Source organism: Macrosteles quadrilineatus, unplaced genomic scaffold, assembly GCF_028750875.1.
Source record: "Macrosteles quadrilineatus isolate MER2022 unplaced genomic scaffold, UCM_ALF_1.0 Scaffold_5__1_contigs__length_97177068, whole genome shotgun sequence".
NCBI classification, from domain to species: Eukaryota; Metazoa; Arthropoda; class Insecta; order Hemiptera; family Cicadellidae; genus Macrosteles; species Macrosteles quadrilineatus.
Window position 1 is genome coordinate 77,799,403 of NW_026542598.1, and position 22,243 is coordinate 77,821,645.

Here is a 22,243-nt window from a genome sequence, read left to right on the forward strand (position 1 = left end):
TACCACTTCAAGACGCAAAATAAAAATAGAAACACGGATTAAATGAAATCTATGTTCAAGCGATTTTACCAATTGAATACCTGTATTTTAATGGTTTGAAAAATGTTTCATTAAACGCAATTTGACAGCTTAGCAAGTTTAACGGATTAGCATTCCAATACACAGGTTCGGGAAACTTTGGCGGAATTGAATTAGTTGTGGCCACTGTGGATCAAACGGATAAGAGATGAATTGAAAGCCGCCAAAACTTTGTAATAGCTTGGCCGTGCAATGAAATGGCTCAGCGTGGTTATGGGGAGTAATTTACAAGGAGTGATTATGATTTAGAAATTATCTTATTACTAGCCTAGTTTTGTTATCCTTTGAAAAATTAGCTGAAGAGAAAATTTCTAATGATGTTTAACTGGGGAATAGATTTTAGGGACCTTTTCCGTTAAGTCAATAACCCTTTTCGGGTTGAAATGTTATAATTATCACAATTTGACGTGTTTAGAGTTAGTTTAGTGGAAGTTAGGTTAGGTTAGGTCCGAGATAACCTAAACAGTCGATTATGACTTTTTTCTTAATACTAATCTAGTTGGAAATTGACGGAAAGGGTCCAAAGAGGGTGTGAGTTACCAATTACAGTTGATAACGTTATTCGCAATGAGTTTTTGAAAATAATTTAGCCAGTCAAAATCCAAAAACATAAGAACCAAAGCTTATGATTCAATTCACAATTTCCAAAAACATTATATCTCAAGATCCAACGATCAGAATATCCAAAGGCAATTACTAGAAGTACAATTTTACATTGTGAAATAAACCTACGAAAGAGGCTGTCCTTTGGACTTTATCAATCTTGTGATCCTAGATGGCCAGAAGATCCAATACATATGAGAGTAGGGAATATTTATCAGGTCAACAATAGGTAAAAATGTAAATTTTGAATAAAATAACAGGTAAAAATAGTTATTAATTTAAAAAGACAGTACAATCATTTCATAGTGCCTATTTCATTGTAATAGATTATATTGATGCAGCATAAAAACTAAATGATAAAAATAAAAACGTTTTACAAACCGTGGAGACATTATAGCCTTACCACCACAACATCATAAAATACATCGTCTAAAGCGCATTTTCTCAAAAGAATATTTAAATAAGAGTAAAAGAGAAGTGTTTGAAGTGAAGTAAAACGAAAGCTTTTGTTATGTTTGGGACAAGTTAATCTGATAAGGCTCCAGACGCCTTCCCGCCTCTCTTAGGGTGAGCTCTTTTGTAAATAAAAATTACTTGTTTTGAACAGAATTCTTTTGTGTTTGAAAGAAATTCATTTTCAGTTTTTTAGAGTAATGTATTAATTAAATAAACAAAAATTAACTCCCCGTTTTGGGGCCAATATTTTATAAGCTTAAGTTAAATTTGTAGCAAATATGTATTAACACCATTACAACTAATTATTATTTTATTTATTTTACATACATATTTTACGACTTCTCATATTAATTAATATTTATCGCAAGTAAACAGATAATCTCACGCCATTCTGCACTCGCCCTTCACTCATACTTCGGTTAAAATACGTCGCCATCTCAATGATTAATAATTGATAATTGATAAAACTTAAGTATACGTTCAGGCCCATCATATTTAGACTTTTTACTATTAAAGGTAATTAAACACAACTGAGCTCGGTCCCGGTGCCTAATACATTATTAACCATAAAATTAGTTTGAAGAACCAATACAAAACAATATAATGTATTACTTTATTAGCACTTAAAATTGCTCGGAAAAGAAACTGTTTGTCAAAAAAGATTACCTTTGTAGATCCGTGATAAGGTGTTACCAAAACAGAGGAAGTAGTTTTAATGATGTATACAGTACATCTGCCATAGCAAACCTGTAGACTAAGTTAAAAAAAGCTAAACAAATTACCTGACAAGTTTGCCTGATTGGAATTTTAGTAAGTGAATTTCTTTAAAAAGTCAGATTCATTCCATATATTAAAATAACATTAGGTTTGATGGGTACTTAGGTTTGCTGCTACAGGGAAGGGAAAATGTGTTTTGATGGCAATAGCATATTGCAGCATGAAATAAATATGTTTGTAAAATATTATCATAATTATATACATAAATAAGTGAACTGCAACGGTTTACCTATTCTTCATAAGAATAACACAAGGATTTTAATATTCCCAGTCCTCAGAAACTCACTAAAGGCAAAGATTACTAAATATTTTAAAATGTAGCTTACTTATATTTAACTTTTTTAAACACTCGTAAACAAAGTAAGGGTACACTTCCATATCTGTTGGCACAAATAATCGAATGAGTAATATCGATCGATAATCGAATATTCGATATATCGTTTGGTTAGTTAGGTAAGGTTAACCTAACCGAATTAAACAATCGAATAATCAATATTACTTACTCATCCGGTTGTTTGTGCCAACAGATATGGTAGTGTGCCCCAAAGTAAACTGAAATGTAATAAAAAAACACATCCTTATTTAATTAAATATATAGTTCACTGTTAAATCTCACTACCTCCGCACATGATACTTAATTCAGATTTTCCAATTAATATTCATGTTATGAAATATCATTTGGATTTAATTATTTACCAGAAGCAGAAGATGACATTTCATAGAATGAACAAAACGCCATATTTAACGTGCTAAATGTCAAATATGATTTCATCACAAACCCTATTTATTTTCCCTCCCAAAATTCTGAATCTCGGAAGCGGAATAATGCGATTTTATGGGACAAAGACTGCTCATTGGATGGACAGTTTCCTTGATTTCTCCACTGACAATATTTTGAGGCGAACACCACTGCATTATACCTGTTATGAATTTACTTTCAAGTGAAAAATTTCAAATAATGATTTGATTTAAGTAATTAATTTCTCTTTTGGATTACCTTTTCAATTTATTTCAAGAAACAATTCTACCGTCAGTGAAAAAATCCCTCAAATCATCATTTTATTCTCCGGTTAGTCTTAATATTTGATAATCTTCTGACTACTTACACTCCCCCAAAAAGAGCCAAATTTGATCAAAGTATATCCACAAATAAGCTAACAACAGTTAAATTAATATTCATAAAAATAACTTGGAAATTTTAAATTCACAATCCTTCTAATCTCCGTACAAAAACTATAATTTAATGTAATGTACCAAATTATTTGTTTTTAAGCTATTCAAAATGGGTTGGAAAGAAGTTGGAATATTTTATGTTTTGAGGGTAAAAAAATGGGAAAAATCCATTTTTGTCCTATTAACCCCTGTTCCCAGGTCCGATCATGCTAGTTCGTGAACTCAATTGAGTTTATCTTGGCACACACCTTTAACCCAAATTTCACGAACATCGGATTAAATTACACGAGTTATTGCGTTCACGGACTTATATATAATATACATATAAATTTTAACGAAAAGTAAATAAAAGAAACGTCTTATAACACTTAAAACATATATTTACGCGTATACTGTTACTCACAAGACGGTAAATATTGTTACAAGTCAGGAGCCCCGCGCAACAATAGCCAGGCGCCGTCTCAAAAGGGTTGTTTGTTTACACGGGTTTCTCCGTACGTGCCAGTGAAAGACAATAGACCCATGTCAACGGACTACGTCAATAGGGTCTTTGACATCCACCAGAAGCTTCTACGGTGATCTGTAAACAGCTTTGTTTGGGCTACTAGGTGCCTCCAGAATGTTCCACGGTAAACTTATATAAGGGACCGTCTTCCGGCACACGGCAGTTGAGTTGAGTTGAGCCTTCCGAGAATCGTCCTAGCAAGCGCCCGTCGGTGTTAGTGACCAGTGCTAGTGCTAGTGAGAGTTACAGTGTAGTAACGGTGTAGGACAGTGTAGTGACACTAGTGACAGTGTAGTGACAGTGTTGTGACAGAAGTAGTGATAATTCCTGTAAAGGCTAGCTGTAAGTAGAAACATTGTAAATTAGAATAGGCTTTAGCTAGGTTTAGATAGGGTTAGTTAGGTGTTAGGCAATTGTAAAATTTGTAAATAGATAATATTTAGTGTAAATAAATAGTTATTATAAAATCGCCAAGTTTTATTTGTAAAGAACCTGCTAAGCCCGCAACAATTGGTGTCAGAAAGCGGCATTATTTTGGCGATTTTAATTGTAAAATCTTGAGTTTAATTTTAGTTGTACTAGATATTAGTAAGATTCGAGGTCTTTGTTACATATTAGCAATTTGTGTCGTAAATTTGTTTGCAAAGAAAAAAATCATTTATTGTAAAATTATTTAAATTTTTTTGGCATAAAAATGGCTTTCAAAGGTGTGAAGCTTGATGAGTTAAAAGTAGCTGATCTTAAGAGAGAATTAGAAGAACGAGATCTTGATACTAGTGGAACTAAATCAGCCCTTCAGGCACGTCTTAAACAAGCTTTAATTGATGCAGGTGAAGACCCAGATAACTTTTTATTTGAAACATCTGATATCAATAAAATACTAAAAAACCTAGAGTCAAAGATGTCAGAAAATAGTAAAACATTAGAGTCTTTGTCAGAAAATAGCAAAACATTAGAGTCAAAAATGTCAGAAACTAGTAAAACTTTAGAAAACCTAGAAGCTAACATTGAGACAAAAATGTCGAATGTAGAATCAAAAATGCTGAACAAGTTAGATGAGTATTCTAGCAAAGTTGATAGTTTGGAAAGTAGAATGAATGAAATCGATGAGAAAGTTAACTGTATAGAAAAGAATCTAGAAATTAGGTTAGTTGATAAGCTTCGGCAGGAGATGGCTGCATCGGGGAGCTTCACACCTGCGTCATCGGCTAGCACTGGCGAACTTCAGCAGGGTAACGCCCTTGAAACGATCTCCAAGCCAGCGCCCACCATTGCTGCCGTTGCCCCTCAGAACGTCGTTCCTCACTTCGATGGCAAGATTCCCTGGGAGGACTACATGCTTCTATTCGAGACAGCGGCTATGGTCCATGGGTGGACCGAGGAGACAAAAGCTTCGATACTGTGTCTTGCACTACGGGGCGATGCATTAGCTGTTCTGCATGCTATGCCAATGGCGGAGCGGAAGAACTTCGCAGAATTAGTAAGGAGATTGGACATGCGCTTTGGACATCGACACATGGACCAGCTCTACCGATCACAGCTACGGAACCGGATCCAGAAGCCCAGTGAGTCACTCCAGGAGTTTGAAGCCGACATTGCTCGCCTGGTGAGAAACGCTTATCCCTCAGTCACGGATGATGTCTACGAGAGCTTAGCGGTGGATAAATTCCTAGACGGACTACGGGAACCGGAGACTCAACAGGCAGTGAAGCTCGCCAGGCCAAAGACACTCAGTGACGCTCTGACACAGGCGCTGGAGTTCGAGGCTGTGCGACAGTCGGTGAGAGGTCAGGCCCGAGTCCGTGTGGCAGACGCAGAAACTACATCTCCACTTGACATTGAGGAGCTTGTTAAAAGAGTTCTGGAGGCGTTAAAAACACGTCGCCGACAGATACGCTGTTGGAACTGTGGACAGATGGGACATCCCAGGAGTAAATGTCCTTCAACCACATCAGAACCGGAACAGGAAAACTAAGGAGGGTTGATGGAAAGGGGCAACCGTCAGCCCGCGATTTGAAAGCCCCTAGGAAAAGTGTTAAAGTTGCTTCACTTGGAAGTCAGTCAAGCAGTTTCTACATAGACGGAAAGGTGAACGGGCGTCTCCAAAGCTGTCTTCTGGACACCGGGGCGACTATGACCATCCTGAATCCAAACACTGTGTCGAATGATGATATTTCACCAACATCATGGTCTCTACGTACAGCTACGGGTCAGCTGGCTCAGGTCTATGGGCAGACGGTTGCTACCTTTCACATCGGCGGCTGCGTATTTAAACATTGCGCACTAGTTGCCGACATAGACGAGGACGTGATTTTAGGAACTGACATAATGGTGAAGTACGGACTGAGGTTGGACATGTCAAGAGGACTAGTGACTCTCGGAGACGAAGATGTCATACTTCGGCGTGGGAAAGATATCTCTGCACGCGTACTTCTACTGGAAGACACAACGCTACCAGCGCGCAGCCAGGTCATCGTTCAAGCTACTGTAGAGGGAGATTGGACTAGTGGGCAAAGTGTTCTGTTGGAGCCAGCAAGTGACAGTGAATCCCAGCTTGGTCGTGGTGTCTTTGTCGCCAGATCCTTATTTAACTTGGGACACGAAAATCCGGTGCGAATGATGAACTTGAATGGTTTCCCTGTGGCGATAAAAAGAGGAGTGAAGATCGGAACGTGCGTGGCTGTTAACTCAGTGGTACGTCAATTAAAATCTTGTCCACCATCCCCAAATGGATTGCCGAAGGAGCTGGAAAATTTCGTGGAGAGCACCTCTCAGGATCTGACGCGTCAACAAAGTGCGAAAATAAGGGACTTCATTACCAGATGGCAAGATGTCTTCGAATACGGAAGCGGACCTAGAGGAAGAACAAACATTGTACAGCACAAGATAGACACCGGAGATGCAAAACCCATACGTCAGGCTCCTAGACGACTCCCGCTAGCAAAGCGTGACGAAGCTGAGAAAATCATAAAAGAGATGGAAGCGGATGGTGTCATCGAGCCTTCTAGCAGCCCTTGGGTGTCACCTGTGGTACTAGTGAAAAAGAAAGACGGCTCAACAAGATTTTGCGTAGACTACCGCCTTCTCAACAATGTCACCAAGAAAGACAGCTACCCTCTCCCCAGGATTGATGACACACTCGACACTCTGGGAGGATGTCAAATATTCTCAACTTTGGATCTGAGAAGTGGCTACTGGCAGGTCGGGCTCGCTCCTGAGGACAAGGAGAAGACGGCGTTCTCTATTGGGACAGGACTTTGGCAATTCACTGTGCTGCCTTTTGGACTTTGCAACGCCCCTGCTACTTTTGAAAGGCTTATGGAGAACGTCCTCAGGGGATTGTCATGGGAGACATGCCTGGTTTACTTGGATGACATTATCGTCTTAGGTAAATCCTTCGAAGACCACCTGAAGAACCTAGAGAATGTCTTCATGCGACTGCGGATGGCTAATCTGAAGTTGAACCCCAAGAAGTGCAACTTGTTCCGCAAACAGGTCAATTACCTCGGCCATGTCGTATCGGACAAAGGAGTGTCTGTGGATCCGGAGAAGATCAGAGCTATCACCGATTGGCCAATACCTCAGGATAAGCACCAGGTTAGGAGCTTCCTCGGGCTGTGTGCTTACTACAGGAAATTTGTTAAGGGATTTGCTAATATTGCAAAACCACTAACCAAGTTGACCGAAGACAAGAGGACCTTTGTTTGGGATAACGACTGCGAGAAAGCTTTTGAAGAGCTGAAGACTAAATTATGCAGCGCACCCATATTGAGCTACCCACGACCCGACGGAAAGTTCATACTAGACACGGACGCCAGCAATACAGCCATTGGAGGAGTTCTTTCTCAGCTCCAGGATGGAGAAGAACATGTGATCGGGTACTTCAGTAAGGTCCTGTCAGCACCTGAGCGTAATTACTGTGTCACCAGGAGGGAGCTTCTCGCAGTGGTTAAGTCCATAGAACACTTTCATAAATATCTGTACGGAAGAAGGTTCCTTTTGAGAACGGACCATGCCGCACTGATGTGGTTGCTAAGATTTAAGTCTCCAGAAGGACAGGTTGCAAGATGGTTAGAAAGATTACAAGAATATGACTTCGAATCAATCCATCGTGCGGGACCGAGCCACAAGAATGCAGATGCACTATCGAGAAGACCGTGTGGAGACAACTGCGTGCACTGCACACGCAAGGAAGACAAAAGTGCATCAGTTCATCGCGTGACCGCCGTTGACGACGAATGGGACAGTAAGAAACTGTCAGAGGACCAGAAGGAAGACACAGATCTAAGACACGTCATGCAGTGGAAGATGGACAATAAAGGAAGACCATCGTGGCAGGATATTGCTCCATTGTCTAAGAACGTCAAGACCTACTGGGCGCAGTGGAACTCGATTTTAATGGAAGAAGGAGTTTTGAAGCGAGTCGTCGAATCGGAGGAAGGGGGGCACCGAAAACTCCAACTAATAATTCCAAGGAAGAGGGTTCCTGAAGTGCTAAGGGAAGTGCACGATGGAATTTCTGGAGGCCATCTAGGGGTACATCGTACACTGGTGAAAGTAAGGGAGCGCTTCTACTGGGCTAATCAGAGAGATGACGTCATAGACTGGTGCAGAAGATGTGTGACCTGCGCAGCATCAAATGGCCCTGTCAACAAACGAAAAGCACCAATGAGGAAATACAACGTAGGTGCCCCGTTTGAGCGCATTGCCATTGACGTAGCAGGACCGTTCCCCATGTCCGATGCTGGAAATAGATTTATTTTGGTAGCAATGGATTACTTCAGCAAATGGGTAGAGGCCTATGCATTGCCTAACCAGGAAGCGGTAACAGTTGCAGATATATTAATCAAGGAATTGGTGAGCAGATTTGGAGTCCCGCTCGAACTTCATTCTGACCAAGGAAGAAATTTTGAGTCAGCAGTATTCTCCAGAATGTGTGAAGTTCTTGGTATCCGGAAGACTCGAACAACACCTCTGCACCCACAGTCAGATGGCATGGTAGAACGCATGAACAGGACGATGGGAAGATATCTGTCAAAAGTTGTCTCCGAACATCAGCGGGACTGGGACCAATACCTGCACCTGTTTCTACTTGCGTATAGGAGTTCTGTCAACGAAACCACCGGCCAGACTCCAGCCAACGTAGTTTTTGGCCGAGAGCTCCGTCTTCCATGCGATCTGCAGTATGGATTGAAGCCGGATGAATGTGTGGTTGGCGAGGACTACGTATCGGATCTGCGGAAGAGGATGGACGAGATACATGAGAAAGTTCGTCGCAACATATCTGGAGCAAGTGACAGGATGAAGGAGAGGTACGACGTGAAGGCCGAGAAAGGAGGGTTCACACCTGGTGATCTCGTGTGGCTACATAATCCTCGAAGGCGTCGTGGTTATTCACCTAAACTCCAGAACTCATGGGAAGGACCCTATGAAGTTATTTCCCGTTTAAATGACGTCATCTACAGGATTAAGAAACAACCAAATGGCAAACCAAAAATAGTTCATTTTAACAGGCTTGCACCCTACAAAGGAGATCACAGCCAACAAGTTCGGAACCTCTCAACCGAGCCAAGAGACGTCGTGCCTGAGAGATATGGAAATGAGGGACTGAGGTTGTTATACAAGGACCTCTTCACCTTGCCAGTGGAATATGCCTTGGCACACTGCGTAGCAGAAGACCTGGGAGCGTCGCGAGGTATAGCCACAGTCTTCAGGAAAAAGTTTGGAGGGACCGAAGATCTTGAGCGTCAGAGCCCCGCCATTGGCACAACCCTTCACCTGAAGCGCAATGGACAGCATTTGTTCTACCTCGTTACGAAGGAAACATCTAACAAGAAGCCGTCCTATGAATCCTTGAAGAAAAGCCTGCAAGACCTGCGAGACAAGCTCCTTCGGATTGGAATCAAAAAGCTGGCTATTCCAAGGCTGGGATGTGGTTATGACGGATTGGAATGGAAGATTGTAAGAAATATGTTGCAGGAACTTTTCGAGGACACTGGCATCGACATTGTGGTCTGCGTTTTCAACCCGTGGGGGACCGGAGACATTGGTCCAGAAGATCTCAAGCTTCGAGAGAAATCTGTTCTGGGGCAGAACAGTCTTAAGGAGGGGGTAGTGTTACAAGTCAGGAGCCCCGCGCAACAATAGCCAGGCGCCGTCTCAAAAGGGTTGTTTGTTTACACGGGTTTCTCCGTACGTGCCAGTGAAAGACAATAGACCCATGTCAACGGACTACGTCAATAGGGTCTTTGACATCCACCAGAAGCTTCTACGGTGATCTGTAAACAGCTTTGTTTGGGCTACTAGGTGCCTCCAGAATGTTCCACGGTAAACTTATATAAGGGACCGTCTTCCGGCACACGGCAGTTGAGTTGAGTTGAGCCTTCCGAGAATCGTCCTAGCAAGCGCCCGTCGGTGTTAGTGACCAGTGCTAGTGCTAGTGAGAGTTACAGTGTAGTAACGGTGTAGGACAGTGTAGTGACACTAGTGACAGTGTAGTGACAGTGTTGTGACAGAAGTAGTGATAATTCCTGTAAAGGCTAGCTGTAAGTAGAAACATTGTAAATTAGAATAGGCTTTAGCTAGGTTTAGATAGGGTTAGTTAGGTGTTAGGCAATTGTAAAATTTGTAAATAGATAATATTTAGTGTAAATAAATAGTTATTATAAAATCGCCAAGTTTTATTTGTAAAGAACCTGCTTAGCCCGCAACAATATACAAAAAAATGGTAAGTGTTGATCAATTTCAATTGGACACTCCAATCATCATCAGACCCAATAGGCGAATGACCTAATGATAAATTTTAACGAATAGTATTTTTAATCTCTAGGGACCCCAAAACGAAAAAGAAAAATCGGGCCCGGGTCTAGGTGTTACCACAAGACAAATGGTAATAGCTTATTTTTTATATGGGAAATTCGCTAAAGTAACCACAATTTAATCAAACAGTTGAGATAAACGCGGTTGTTGTTGTGTTGTTGTCCTCAAGATTTGTTGTTTGTTTATACATGAGGGAGAGGGGTAAGAAAAGAGGGGCAAGCCAAAAATGAACAATATTCTCGCATCACTGATCTTCAATGTGGCCATTTGTGTTCACGATTACGTCATAGATCACAATAAAACCCAAAACAAGTCCATCTACAAGTTTTCCCCCTACATAAAGGAATGGATTATGATGTTACTTTATGGATTGGATCAAATTAAGCAACTTGTGAGCGGACCAACTCGACCACTCAATTGTGTAATTCTTTTGTATTTTTATTGTTAAAAGGGGCTGCGTACTTATGTGTATATAAATAATTTATAAACTATATTATCACTCTCTTTGGGTTTTTTGTGTATGACAGTCATAATCTACTTTTCAAGTGGTAAACATTGGGTACACATTGGGATAGATCCTTTCATCGTTACCTACAAATATGTTGATAAAATAAGTTCATCGACTTTTCATTTGTTTGCATTGACTCCTTTAAATTATGGATGTCCTTATTTTATTTATGGATTTCATTGACTCTTTTCATTGATTTTTTGATGCCAGCCAATTACGGAATCGCATTTTCTATAAAAGTAATTTTGATGGATTGGAAAAGTGGCTTGTACAATACAAATTTAGTCTAAATGATGAAACAATTTAAAATTCTCTGTACACGTTTTATATTGACATAATATAAAAGTTATAAGTGTTTCCTTCTAAGTACAGTGTATACCTAAAGGTATAAATGACATTGATACAATTTTGTATAATTTTCTTTGTTCTAATATACGTGATTCAGATATACCATCATTGTACAGTTTAAGCGAAATGCCATGCTTTATAAAGTTCTAGACTAAGTTACCATGTCATGTCAGTAAGTGATGTTTAAAACAACTCGTTACACATGAATCATGTAGCAAGTTGTATTTATGTACATTTTAATGTATTATCACACTGTAATCATTGGTGGAAAACGATCTTCATTTATACAATACTCTAGTTCACAATTTATTGATTAATTATTTTTATTTGAATGTATCTTGCACCTACACAACTATACCCATTACCCTATCCATCATTAGAACCATATACTGCTATAATAAAGTTACGATTTATAAAGTGCATTTTTGTTGGCCTGAATTACGACTTTTTATTTTAGTCCTCGAACTGAAAACAGTGCTTTGCCAATTCGATTTCTGCCTAACACCAGCAGCGCTCAAAGGTAACAGCTTAACAAGCCTGTTTAGTTCATTAGCAACGAAATTGCTACTGTAATTCAGTTACCACCAAATTGTCGTCTCAAACGTTCATCTTGCCTTGGATTGTGGTTGCAATATACAGTCTTAGCAACCCTTGCTATTCTATTTAACTATGGCTCCTTTCAGAACAATCTATTTACATTTGTCAGAAACAAATTGTTGTTCTGTAGTGAGATTTAGTCGGTGAAACAAAAATAGTAATGTGTGTTTTCACAATTTTAAACCCAAATCGAATTTTAATGATCATTTAAATTTGTTTAAATTGTTTGCAAGGAATTATCAGCCATTTGAAGCGTTGATGGCACTCATAAAATATATTTTTAACCTTTATAAATGTTGAAGTTGAACAGTCACTTATCAAATCATTTGTACAGGATTATTGAAATGGAGGTTAGAACGGAGAATTAAATTTCTGTGATCAATATATTTACAACGCATTAGGTGAAAATTTGAAATAGAGTAACAATGTGTTTATTGGTTATATAACATGATTTTTCAATCAACGTGAAGTACAACTCAATGTTAAAAATATATTGACACAAAATATATTTACCAGGTTAAACATAGTGAAACTAAAAACATTCAAATTCAAGTATTGTGTAAAATATAATTGTTAACACATGAACAGAATAAAAGATCATTGTTGATAAAATATTTCAATTGGCAATTGTTATTAAAGAAACTTACCCTTTTAATCAAAAAGAAACTGACCCTTTTAATCAAAAGAAATATAATTTTAGAATCTTCGTATAAAAATACAGCAATAAGGTAAAACCAGACAATTTTTACCTTTTTACAATCACCTACCACTACTTGTGATATCTACAGCTTTAAAGTAAATGTCACAAAAGTAATGGGGTGAAAAAAGGGCAGAAATTTAATCCTATTACGTGGCAAAACCTGTGAGGGTCATAACTTTGTCGAACTCAGTACCCGCGTGAAACAACCTGTCATACCTATAACAAATGACAATTTAAAAAAATTCATAAGATAAGTTCACAAATTGGGACAACACTATCTTCTAAAAATACTTTTATGTACCAGAGATGCATTATATGTATATACAAATAATCAAAAATACTTTTAGTCGTATTTTCAAGTCATAAGAAAACTTTAGAAAATTTAGTTGTTCCTAAACTGTGGTTAAATCTGATTTTAAGTTTCGTGTCGAGAATTCAGTTGATTACTTAGGTTAATAACCGCTGATTTCTCACGCACGTTCTTCAAAAAAAGCTCCATTCAAACATCATGGCCTGGAATAAAATAAGCTCAAATGCCTAAGAAATCAAAATTTCAATTTTACTTTTGACAACGTACATTATTAACATCCACTTTTTTCATACAACTTATTTCCTAAATACACTTCACCAATAGACTGCCATAGGAAAATTCTGTATTTGGCTTATTTTTTCACATTAAATTTATCTATATCGGTTTAGTGGCTAAATAATTTGGTTGTTTCCTTGATTGGTCATACAAGCTATAGTAATTCAAACAAAATATAAATTGATGGTTGGTTCTCACTCGCGTTTTCTCTTTTTTGTCGGATGACACATGGTGGTGACAGACGAGCCTTATTGCTCACAACTGTCATTCACAGGGCTTAACTCTGAAAACGAAATGAACTCGATACAAACTCCATGTGAAACCTTTACTTTATAAAAATACTTAAAGGTGTATCCACAATCATGTTCGACATATATGATCATCGAATGAATTCATTATAAACTATAAATTAGTAGAGATTAGGAAGCCACCTAGGTGCGTATTTTAACACAAATGTGAGTAAAGGACGAGAATGAGAAAAATTTTCTTTTCTTTGGGTTTATGTTAGGAGGGAATTATGGGGAGTGGTGAAATTTAAAGGGTATAGTGGTAGAGCGCGGGACTTTGGTCCTTAAGGTCCCGGGTTAAAATCCCACCAAACCAAAGGATTTTATCTAAGTATAAAATCAAATGAATGATAATTAATGAAATTTAGATAATGCTGCAACCCTAGGTCTAGCCTGAAGTAATGTGAAAAACAATCCCAGGCTCATGCCTTGCATCTTAAGAGAGAGAAATAAGAGAATCATAGTTGAAATTATTTTGGAGGGAAACATCAGAGAAGAATAACCCTATGTATAAGAACCATACCTTTTTCACTTTACCGAAGGACCTACAGCATAAGAGGGCTCGAAAGGCTTTAACACATTGTAAAAACCATTGGCGATTGACAAGGCTTGAACCAATATCCCTTGGTCAGAAGCTAAGCGCTTGAACCACTGGATCAGCTGATCTCCATGTTAGTAGGATTACTAATACTTTTAAATTCTGGTATGTATGTGTTAGATAGAGTTGTTAACTAAGATACTTAAACCTTACTACAGCCTACGTACCGTAAAAATAGCTTAAACAACTAGCATGTCACAAAGTCTCGTTGTCCAGGCAAAATTGTTTTCGATTATAATAAGGAAATCTCAATTTTAAGCGGGAACACAGCACAATTGTAACGGAGGATTTGTACAACTGCACCTCACGCTTGTTGGAGTTGTAACGTCTTTGCCCTTTCCCTCCCTGACCTGTCGTAAACCTCAACACCCTCACAACCATCCAGATCTACACGTGTTTGGAATATATCATAGCTATAACTTCTCAAATTATACTGCATAAAAGTTAACCTATATAACAAGTACTTTACCTACTATTAGGAGTAAAATATCAAGCCAAATGTGATAAACATTATTTTACAAACCTATCTTTCGTAGAAGCAGATTAGACATGATACACTTATTTTAGATTTTTTTAGAGGCTGTGTGGTGTTTTGATAAACATTAACTGCTAACATGAACCAAACTGCCTATCAAAAATATGGTGTTATCATTTAGAAATATCTGTGGTTAATAAGAAATACTTTAAACACAAATTTAATAGACGGTAGGTCTAGTCCCAGTACAAAACATTACAAAAATACTTTTGAAATTGCCTGCTCCTTATCGAGCCGTGACTACGTTCCACCGGCAAATTTTATGACTCAGTTAGTTAGGTCAGTTAGTTATAGGATTTCGTTATAGTTATATAGATATATAGATTTAGTTTTTATAGGATTTTAGTTGTAGGATTTCGTCTAGTGATGAATTTAGCAAAGCGGATGTTCTGTTGCCCCCATCGATGTATAGACTACCACTTGTAAACGCCAAATACGGCGAAACTCATGCAGTGGGTTAAACTGGATGGATGCTTTTCTTTTTGGCCCTTGAACTGCTAATCATATACAGTAATCCAAAATTTTACTGCATTTTTCTGCAGTTTGCTGGGTTAGTTTCAAAATAATGAATACAATTTATTATTTACAAGGTAGTTGTACTACATTGTATATATATTTTTTTCTCAGAAAGAAACAGAGAGTATTATCATATTATTGTATTACCTGTAAACTAATCAAACCTGACCACAGTTCATAAGGTATTTTTATATGCTTTATACTATTTTAAAGCGACCCTGTGTAGGGCACCGCTATAATGGATTTGGAATATAGCTTTGAATTCCTATGTATTAAAATAAGGTATCCTCCAACTCCTTACTTAAACCCCACGCCTCTAAGGGTTAGGGATGTGTACAAAGTAGCAGGAAGTTGAGTACACAAAGTACAAAAGTAAGAATATATTACGAACAATGAATTGAAAGTTGTATCCATGGTGACAAAAGTCATATCATTATAATTTTCGAACTAAACAGAAATACACTGTAAAAAAATGTTACGCTTGAAAACATTTTTAATATACAAAAGTAAACAGAAAACTAAAATTCCTGTGCCAATACTTCCAGCGCAAAGAACAGATACTTTACAGAGGAAAGAAGTGATGGAATTCCGTTTGTGGAAGCAGTACCCTCCCATTTCCAAAACTGTGTTCTCCAACCAATGGATTGATAAGACATCTCCGTTGAAGTCGAATAAAAATGTTAATGTAAAACCTCCTGCAATGAAAATCCAAAAAAAAAACAATACTTTGCCACCTTTGGCAAAAGTACCAATCAAGAAAAATAGTACGAAAAAAAATACTGAACTAATGGCTACGGCCGTAAAAGGAAAAAGCGAAAATCACACATTGCCTCCCATTTTTTTTAGAGGTAATGCAAGCAAATCTAGAGTGTCAATACCAAAAAAATCACATCTAGAAAAAACGCTTCCGCCTTTAAAAAATGTCAAATGTCAAACTGAATTGAAGGTGGAACCAGCGAAACAAATAAAAACTAATAAAAAGAAGGACAAGGACTCTTTGCCACCATTAAAGAATGTTTGGAAAAGAAACTAAATTGTCATAATTGTTACAAGATACAACGGACACTATCAGTTGGACACATACGACACACACCAATGGATGGACACCAACGCCCCGACGGCTAAGGACACCATCAGTTGGACACATACGACACACACCAATGGATGGACACCGACGCCACGACGGCTAAGGACACCATCAGTTGGACACATACGACACACACCAATGGATGGACACCAACGCCACGACGGCTAAGGACACCATCAGTTGGACACATACGACACACACCAATGGATGGACACCAACGCCCCGACGGCTAAGGACACCATCAGTTGGACACATACAACGCACACCAATGGATGGACACCGACGCCACGACGGCTAAGGACACCATCAGTTGGACACATACAACGCACACCAATGGATGGACACCGACGCCACGACGGCTAAGGACACCATCAGTTGGACACATACGACACACACCAATGGATGGACACCGACGCCACGACGGCTAAGGACACCATCAGTTGGACACATACGACACACACCAATGGATGGACACCAACGCCACGACGGCTAAGGATACCATCAGTTGGACACATACGACACACACCAATGGATGGACACCAACGCCCCGACGGCTAAGGACACCATCAGTTGGACACATACAACGCACACCAATGTATGGATACCGACGCCACGACGGCTAAGGACACCATCAGTTGGACACATACAACGCACACCAATGGATGGACACCGACGCCACGACGGCTAAGGACACCATCAGTTGGACACATACGACACACACCAATGGATGGACACCGACGCCACGACGGCTAAGGACACCATCAGTTGGACACATACGACACACACCAATGGATGCACACCAACGCCCCAACGGCGAATGGACACCATCAGTTGGACACATACGACGCACACCAATGGTTCAAAAGTTCAAAATTATATTATAAATATTCAAGCATATTATTTCAGTTTTATTTGCTATTTTATCATTCTCATTTTTTATAATATCACTGTATAACAATTCTCTTTATTTAATTCATTTATCCAGGGTGTGCACATTTAGTTAGATTTATTAAATCATATCTAGTGTAAATGTTGCTCGAATTCGATCAAATGCAAAGTATCACAGGAGTTATTTCAAACCCATAACAAATTAATGTAAACAATAATAACTAGGTTCGCAGAGGCGTCCACATAATTGAGCAGAGACATAAGGGCCTTATTTTATATTGACGTATACCCTCGCCTCGTCATCAAGCTTAATTATAAGTGTAACCTACGAATTTAAAATGAGACAATATATTCTAAACTTACGGGACCACCCCCAGTTTCCATAACAGTAGGCTATTAGAGGTGTCCCATCTAGCTCGTAAACAATGTTCCAAGCTTGAACTCCTTGCTCTCATGTTTGATTGGTGGTCTCTTGTGACTCAGTTTTATTGCTGTTGGTAGCTTAAGAATCTCAAGTTTTGTTCTCTTTCATCTACCTAAATAACTCTCTACTGGTGACTGATTTTCATTCTGTGGTGTGACTCTGCACCTAAAAACTATTGCACTCCTACCTTGACCGATTTTTCAGATTTAAGTAGCTTGTTCGTTCTACTAAACCATTAGTTTCTGGATGTTTCGGTGCAATGTACTTTTGGACAACTTTCTTCACAAAATCTTTTGAAATCATTGTACATTTTATCACTGATACAATCCCTTCGGGTAGCCCATAGAAGCTGAAGATGTCTGATAGGTGCAATATAATCGATTAAGATGTAGGTGCATTGTTACAGATTAGTTCTTCCATCCATTTTGACTTTGCGTCTAATAATACCAAACAATAAAAACCTTTAACTGGTCTTGCGTTCTCAATATAAACTCGCTGGAAATTTCAATTTAGCTCATCCCAGTGGTGTAACGAATTCTTTGCTGAATCTTTCTCAAATTAGCATAATCCAGACAAGGTTTATCTAGAGTTTTATTGTCTTTGTCTGGAGTTTTCCACCAACAGTAACGTCTAACAAGCTGTTTTATCTGTAACTATTCTAAGAATAGTACAGGCGAAATATATTAAAATTCGCTAAAAAAAACAAAAAATTAGTTCAGAGATGAAACTTTGGTTTTAACTTCGTTTTACCAATAGAAGTCAAGATCTGATGAGTCCCTAAGAGTCCCGATGGGGGAACATGGTTTTTAGGGGTTGGAGACGAGGAATTTTGATATAATTCATGATTCACGATTTGAGGACATTTAGGAAGTAGTTTCTAAGGTTTGTATACATGGTGAATCGATAGGAACCATATTTAGGTCAATAGAACCACCCCCATAAGAGATTTAGCATATCCGTACATATTTTTGTAGTTTTTGTTTCTAGGAGGGGTAGGGGGAATTTTAAATAATTTATGATTTTTGACTTATGACTTGTTGGGTGTAGTTTTCAATGGTTTTCTACATGCCAAATAGAATGGAACCACTATTTTGTCGATATAACTACATTATTAACAGATTTAGAGTGCTATCTGAAATTAAATAAAAAATGTGCACAAAATGTATTATTTTATATTTGAACATAAAAATTAAAACAATTAACTTAACATCAAGTATTAATTGAATTAGTTTATTTTTACAATGAATTCAATTTCCCCCGTTATAATAAAAATACCTTCGCCGCAGCAAACCTACAGACCAAGCACATTTCCATTTACCTGGCTAGCAGGATTTCTGCTATAATTTTCCCTTGAAACTGTCAGATTCATTTCCTATTTAAATAACATTAATTTTCATGAGTAATTAGGTTTGCTGCTACATGGGGGTTGTTTTTATTGAAATGCTGATAGCTTAGTATGAAATAAATTGCCAAGTTTGATTGAAATATTTATATAAACAAGCAAACTTCAACGGTTTATTTATTCTCTATTAGAATAACATGGGAATTTTAAATTAACAATTCTTTTAATTATCTCCCTAATAGTTAGGCGTACAACAAAGCTTCAATATCCTAAATTATTTCATCTTTTAAGCTCTACAGAGTGGTTTGAAAAGAAATTGTTAATTGTTTTGTAAATGGAAAACCTGAAAAGGAAGGTGTTCCACCCAGCAGTGCACACATTGAATACAGCTCCTCAGGCATGTGCACTTCTGGGTGGAACACCTTCCGTTACATGAGGAAGAAACAATTTTCAGAATTGTTTTTATAGAAGTGTTTTTATAGATCTTGCAAGACTACTGACTGTATTACTCTTGGAATTATCACTCGATTACCCCCTCAAAATTATGTTCCCCTATACGTAAAACTGAGGATCGGATATCCATTCTTTCAGTTTCGTAAGAATCCTGCTGAGTTCTGTGTAACTGGAAGTTTCTTGATTTATGAGTTTTGATTTATGGTTTCATTGGTAAGGTCAAAAACTTCAATGTTAAGAGGGTTCCCTACCCCCGCCGAAAAACGTCAGAAAACCGTTTCGCGCGGTATCATATAGCGATTCTAGTTTTAACATTTAAATTGTGAACCAAACACCATTTTGTACATAAAGAGTGGTTCTACTAAGTTTGCTTTTTAAAAAATGTCTATGCTTACGCAATCAAGGGCAACGACTTGTCAAAGTTAGTGAACTTTAACTGTAAAGTTTAAAGTTTAACTGTAAAGTAGTGTTGGAAAGTTCACTAAGTCATTGCCCTTGATTGCGTAAGCATAGACATTTTTTAAAAAGCAAACTTAGTAGAACCACTCTTTATGTACAAAATGGTGTTTGGTTCACAATTTAAATGTTAAAACTAGAATCGCTATATGATACCGCGCGAAGCGGTTTTCTGACGTTTTTCGGCGTGGGTAGGGAACCCTCTTAATTGCCATGGCATTAGTACATGGTTTTGCTTGAATAGTGGATCTTGACATGCAATCTGTGTAACAAAGCTGTCTTGATTTTTTATCTCCGATCTGGTAGTTCAACCCTTGAAGGAAAGGCATATCTCAGTTACAGGTCCATAAAGTTGGCCCCCCATTTTAGTGCTAACGTCAAAAATGGTACAAATCGTTAGTGCTACGTTAGTGCTGGTTAGTGCTGAAATCACTAACGTTGGTGCCCTTTTGGTTCAAGCGTTATTATTACATAATCAGTGGGTGGGGCCAAATTTATATAAAGTTAGCCCCCCCAGTCCAAATAATTTAGCACTAACTTAAAAAATGGTACCAATCGTTAGTGCTGGTTAGTGCTGAAATCACCAACGTTAGTGCCCTTTTGGTTCAAGCGTTATTATTAAAAAACAGTGGGTGGGGCCAAATTTATATAAAGTTAGCCCCCCCAGTCCAAATAATTTAGCACTAACTTACAAAATGATCCCAATCGTTAGTGCTGGTTAGTGCTGATATCACCAAAGTTAGTGCTCTTTTGGTTCAAGTGTTATTATTAAAAAACTGTGGGTGGGGCCAACTTTATATAAAGTTAGCCCCACTCTGTCTTTATGGACCTCTTAGTTACCTGGCCTTTTCATTTGGGGGAGTTTTGAATCATAGTTTGAAATTCTAACGATTTTTTCACTCATTGAGGTAATTGATCATTCTTAGAGTTGTTTAAAACTAATACCACTGTAAAAACGATAGCTAAGGCTTCCCTATCTAGTTGGCTGTAATTTTGCTCAGCCCGTAAAAGTGACCTTAACACAAAACAGCTGGGAGCTCAACACCATTTACAATGTGGGAAAGAGCTCCAACTGTTCAACTTCTTTGTTGATTAAACTTATGCAAATAGGCTATGTATCTATGTAGAACCCTGAAGGGCAGGGTTGAAAAAATAGTCCTCACATAGCCTGGAGAGAAGAAAGACGAGTTATGCTAGGTAAACAACCTAAGGAACAAACATCAGCTCAAACCAATGGATTTGGGTACAATAGGCCTACCTTCCAGTTTGTCAACGGAAACTGCAGTTTTTTTGAAGAATTTTTGGACAGCATTGTTAGCTTTGACTTGACTCTTTCAAACTGAAATCACAAACACTAGCATTAATCACATTATTAGTCAGATATTGAATGTACTCGACATATCTGTACATGTGAATACATCATATTACAGTAATGTTAAAGTTTGGAACCTATTGTATATTAAACACCAACTTAAATAACAGTTATTTAATAACAAGTTTAACAAGGTACATAATGTAAAGATGTAGTAACTCAAACTTAAGTCTTATTTTGTTTGTTTTGCATCCATAATAAACATAGAACTTTTAATTTAATATTATCAGCTGATTGTATATACAGGATATAATAATCTTCCCTGGAAAAGAATCAGCTTACTGCCTCTTCAGTATTCTCTGAGATCTTCTTATTACAGATGAAGTATAAAAGTTCTTTGTCCTGTGTGATGCTTGAGGAGAGTCATTTGGTTTGTTTACCACTTGTGCAAGTTTCTGTGACTCAGACTCTGGGGCTTCATCGGACTGTTCGTTTAAAGATGCTAGTGTAGAGCGCATTTGATCAACATGGCATTTAACCATTAAACCTTCAACTTCAACTTCATAATGGCAGTTTCGTAATATTTTGACTACCTTACCAAATTTCCATTTAGGATGATTACTTCTGTAGTCTCGAACTTGAACGTTATCGCCGATACTAAAACATCTTAAGGTACCAACGCCTTCTGTGTCAGAGATCCTTCTCGCCTTTAGCAGATCAAGTCTTGTACGTATACTCCGTTTGAACATCATCTCCGCAGCGCTTCTTCCTGTGCTTATGTTCATAACTTTTCGGGTTTGTAGAAGAAACCGACATAGGTTTGTATGGATGTCTCCAGATTCTTCAGCCATTGCACTTAGTTTCCTTTTTAGAGTTTGTACATAACGTTCCCCTTGTCCATTTGAAGTTGGGTGGTATGGTGCCATCAGTTTATGTTGGATACCATTGCATTTCATAAAATGTTTAATTAATGTGAAATGAACGCAGGGCCATTATCACTAACAATTGTACTTGGAATGCCGAATCTTGCAAACATTTCTCTTAAGATTCTTATAGTGGATAAACTAGATATACTTTTTGTTTCCTTTACCTCCAACCACTTTGTGTATGAATATACTATTGACTTGTTTATCTGGTGCAATTCCTACTTCTTTTGTAAATAGGGATTCATATGTGTCAAAAATGTCTTGTTTCA